The sequence below is a fragment of the Nematolebias whitei genome, chromosome 9 (assembly GCF_014905685.2).
Source record: "Nematolebias whitei isolate Nwh7 chromosome 9, NemWhi1, whole genome shotgun sequence".
Lineage (NCBI taxonomy): Eukaryota > Metazoa > Chordata > Actinopteri > Cyprinodontiformes > Rivulidae > Nematolebias > Nematolebias whitei.
The window spans coordinates 2,404,026-2,409,122 of NC_056506.1; the positions used below are offsets into that span (position 1 = coordinate 2,404,026).

The following is a 5,097-nucleotide window of genomic DNA, read 5'->3' on the forward strand; positions in this document are numbered from 1 at the left end:
ATGTATGTATGTTTTATTTATTCATTTCATTTCATCCAAACAACAAATATAATACAATTTAAAGAAAAGAAAAAATTATATACAATCGCAGAAATAAAATGAAAGGCAGCAGAAGAAGAATGAGTTCTTATAAAATCTGCCCCTTGTCCCCAAAATATATTCCAAACAAAATTACTATACAAAAGCAAGATGAATTAATAAAAAAATAAAAAATAATAAAAAAAACTTAGCTAAAATATAAGATCAACTGTAAACAATTTTTATGAACTCACATTATACTTAATATTTTTTAAAAAACAAATTTTTATCATCTTGAATATGTACATAGTTTTGGCATTTTTAATATCAACCTCCAGATCATTCCACAATCTAATACCCTGAGATCTAGTGGATCACATCTTCAGACTGGTGCGACACCACGGCTTCACAAACATCTCCATCCCCTTAAGATAATAATTACTTTCTCTTTTAACAAATTTCCCTTGAATGTTAGTAGGTAGTATGTTTTTGTTGGCCCCATACATAAACAGTAAGATATTGTAATCAACCAAGTCATAAAATTTTAATATCTTTAGCTGATGAAACTATATATTTGACGGATGGTTATAATCTTTTCTGGTAATAATTCTTATAGCTCTTTTCTGTAAAATAAAAATTGGATTTGTAATTGTTTTACATGCTTTACCCCAGACTTCAATACAGTAAATTAAATGTGGAACAATAATGGCATTATACAATAGAAACATTGCTTTATCATTGAATAACTCTCTAACTTTGTACATTACTGCAATCGATTTAGCTATTTTAGTTCTTAAGGTTTTTATGTGTGATCTCCATGTTAGTTTTTCATCAATGATGACACCCAGAAATTTCACCTCATTGACTCTATTCATTTCAATTCCATCGACTCTAAATGGAGTATCAAGCACTTTCTTGTTGTTACTAAAAATCATATAATTTGTTTTATCTACATTTAAAGATAATTTGTTTAGTTGAAACCAATTTTGTATTTTCACAAATTCTGTTTGTGCCATCTTCAGCATTTGCACAACATTTTCACCCACACAAAGAAAAGTAGTATCATCTGCAAACAAAATACATTTAAAAAATCCAGTCACATTTACCAGGTCATTCACATATAAAATAAATAGCTTAGGTCCAAGTATTGAGCCTTGAGGCACTCCACATGTAATATTACAGAGTTCAGATTTTACATCATTTATTTGAACAAATTGTTTCCTTTTTTCTAGATAACTAGATACCCACTGCAATGCATGCCCTCTAATACCATATTTATTTAGTTTTTTGAGAAGAATATTGTGATCAATAGTATCAAATGCTTTCTTTAGATCAACATAAAAACTAATACAATATATTTTTTGATCCACAGCAGTCGTTATCTGTTCCATTAAATCCATGAGTGCCATTGACGTAGAATTTTTAGGTCTAAACCCATATTGACTATTACTTAATATATTTTGCTTATTGATAAATTCATCTAATCTAGTGACAAATAATTTCTCTAAAATCTTTGAAAATTGTGGCAACAACAATATTGGCCTGTAATTATTAAACACACGTTTCTCTCCACTCTTATATAATGGTATTACCTTGGCTATTTTCATGTTATTTGGAAATACCCCTGTTGAAAATGATAAATTACATATATATGTAAATGGCTCAATAACATAACTCATAATATTCTTTACCAGCATCATATCCATGTCCATCCAGTCTTTTGATTTTTTATCTGCAAGATGTTTTACGATAGTCATAATTTCTTCTTTATCAGTTCCCCCAAGAAAAAAACTGTTTGTGTGATCTGTAACCGTATGGTTTACATTTTTATCTATATTTGGGATTTTTGCTGCCAGACTTGGGCCAATATTCACAAAATGTTCATTGAATCCATTTACGATTTCATTTTGGTCATAAATGTCTTTGTCATCTTTTACAAAATATTGTGGAATGCTCAATTTTGTTTTATGATTATTCAGAACACTGTTCATTATTTGCCATGTTGCCCTCATATTTCCATTACTTTTGTCTAATAATTCACTGTAATATTTCTTTTTATGCTTTCTTATAATCCCTCCCAATTTATTTTTATAATTTTTATATCTCTGTTCTGCTTCGTTTGTTCTTAATTTCAGAAAGTTTGAGTATAAGTAGTTATTTTTTTACAAGCATTTCTTAACCCTTTGGTCATCCACGGTTTGTCATCAACACGTTTCTTTGTGTAATTTTCTTGTACACAATTTTTTTCATATAAAGCTCCTAAAATATTCATAAATACATCATATGCTTTGTTTACATCATCAACATATACATCCTTCCAAGTTTGTTTTGTTAAATCTTCTTTTAGTTTATCTAGAGCTTTCTTTGATGTGTTTATTATTTTTTCCATAATTTTATCTACTTTCACATCATATTGATCTTTTTTATAGATAGTGAAGACTGGTAGGTGGTCACTGACATCCGTGATCAAAATGCCACCCATAAGTTCTTTATTTGTTATATTTGTAAAAATGTTGTCAATTATTGAAGCACTATGGGCAGTAATTCTTGTGGGTTTTGAAATCAATGGATAAAGATTTAAACTGTGCATTGAGTTTATAAATGTTCCGATACTATTTGAGTCTGTTTTATTTCCCAGGTCTATATTAAAATCTCCACACAAAAAAACTGAGTTATTAGAACTTTTTTCCAATATTGTCATGATGTGATTGGTGAATGATTCAATATTTGAATCAGGTGATCGATATACGCAACTTATCATTATATTTTTGGAAGTCTCGTTTAATATTTCAACTGTAATCATTTCCATAATGTTATCCACAGCTACTGACAATTTATTGATTATTTTACATTTAATTTCCTTATTTACAAGTAGAGCTACGCCTCCACCTCGTTTATTGTTTCTGTTCACATGATAAAGTTCATACCCTTCAATATTAACACTTTTTATATTTTCCTCATTTAGCCATGTTTCTGAGACTGCTATTATACTGAAAGCTCTGTTTAACTGATTTAAATAATCTGTTATTTTAGATAAATTAGTGTTTATACTTCTACTATTAATATGAATAATGGAGAAGTCATCTTTAGACATTTTAATTTCATTGAATTTTTCTTCATTGTAATACTCACACTCTTTAATTTCAGGAAAAAAGTTTTTATCAATCACATCATCTATATTGTAAATTTTAAATGTGTGTAAAATATTTAATTACACACATTTGAGTAGATGTAATAAATGACTGTAATTCCTGTTTAAATGCAATTCATCCTGCCATACCTGCAGTATCTTCAGACTTTGCCAGCAAATTAAAAGTTGAAGCTTAATCATTAAATTATTATCTTTGTGTTAGATTTATTTATAAATCACATTTAAACACTGCTTGTACCAATTAAATAAAATAAAAAGTAACACGTTCTCTATCACCGTCATTAATCAGATAAACAAACAAACAAGCAGCTTCATCTACCAGACAGACTGACGTTACATTTTCTCTCTTGAAACAGAACAATGTGTTAAATTGTAGAGACTCACCTGCAACACGAGTTGGGAGTGAAACATGTATCAGCTGCAGCTCCTTCCTCCTCCTCTTGACTCCCACATGTTTACGTTTTATCTCCGTGGTTCTCACGTGTCGTGTCGTCACTTTTCAAAGCTGCATGTTTCTCATGTTTTATCTTTGTGAAGTTCTCCCACTCTTTGGAGGACTTGGGTCGAACAGTTTTCGCTGCGTCGGTCATTTGTAAAATTTACTTAATTTCCTTTGAAAACAGCCTCTGCTCTGCCTCCCCCCTCGCTCTGTTCAACTCGCGCTGCAGTTTTTTTTTCAAACTTTATTCAGTCAGTCAGCATTGACAATGAACTGCAGGTGAACAAAACGAAACGGCTCCGCAGCGCCGTGAGAGACGCATAATCGCACGACACAACGAATCGATAATCAAATTCGTTGCCAACGCTTTTAATCATCGATTTTTATCGATTTTATCGATTCGTTGTTGCAGCCCTACACTAATTTCAACTTTTTCCTGCCTAATTCAGTGAAAATGTGATGCCCCATTTGCTCATGTTTCTGCCCATCCTGCCATACTCCTGCCTTCATGCTCTGTGTTCTCTTGCCATAGTTTATTTCCCTGCTTTGTTTTGCCTATCCTCTCTCAGCTCAAACCTGCTCTTGTCACTCCATGCCACGCCTCCCTTGTTCCTCCACAGCAATCAGTCCTGATTCCACGCACCTGTTATCTGCAATATTGAAGGTCCAGTCACTTCCTCGTTGCCAAATTATTAAACCTTCCATGGTGCCTGATTCTGAAACCTTCATAGTTCCTGTTTTCACACCACAGCCTGGATTACCTGTCCTTGTTTCGACCTCACGCCTGTACAACGGATTCTTCGCCTTGCCTGCCTCTTCGCTCTCAGACCACGGTAACGACCCTGCCTCCCCCCCCTTCTATGACTACGGATCACGACTTGGCTCTGGCTTCTGCTCTCTGTTTCCCCGTGTATGACCCCTGCTTCTTTATCTGGACCTTGCTTTTGAACTTGCCCCCCACATACCACAGCTGCTCTGCTCTACTGCCAGTGACATCATCGCTGCAAATGTCAGGTGACTCTATCCCCCCAGCCAGAGAGAAACTGGTGATACTGTTGATCCGACTCCTCCATCCAGCAGCTCCTGGATAAAACTTTGTGCACTCCTGTGTCTGGCTTATACTGAATCCAAAACAGGTTCATGACAGAAAATGTGCTCTTTCCACTTCCTTCAGGCAATTTAAGCTTCCTTCTACTTTTCAGCTGTTTATTTTTTTGTTGTTGTTAATTTCAGCCTTTTTTTAGCTACTTTTCTCATTTTTCTGCATATTTAAACCTAATTCAGCAAATAAGGTTGAATCATGTCATCTGGACTTCATTTTTTTTTGTTAAAAAAGAAACGTTTCGCCCCTCATCCAAGAGGCTTCGTCAGTCTGAGGCCTAGCCATCTGGTATTACCCAGAAGCCACCCTGACTCTTGTGTTTCAAGCCTGCCTCAGATACCCCTGAAGTCTGGCCTTTTCACTAATGGTTTCATTAGTGAAAAGGCC

At 33.8% G+C, this 5,097-nt stretch overlaps 1 protein-coding gene across 1 annotated transcript in view; it reads right to left on the minus strand.

Moving 5' to 3' along the window:
- The window catches only part of mrpl37 (mitochondrial ribosomal protein L37), a 138,165-nt gene that overhangs the window by 107,513 nt on the left and 25,555 nt on the right, over positions 1-5,097 (minus strand). The gene's annotated exons all lie outside the window — the stretch shown is intronic.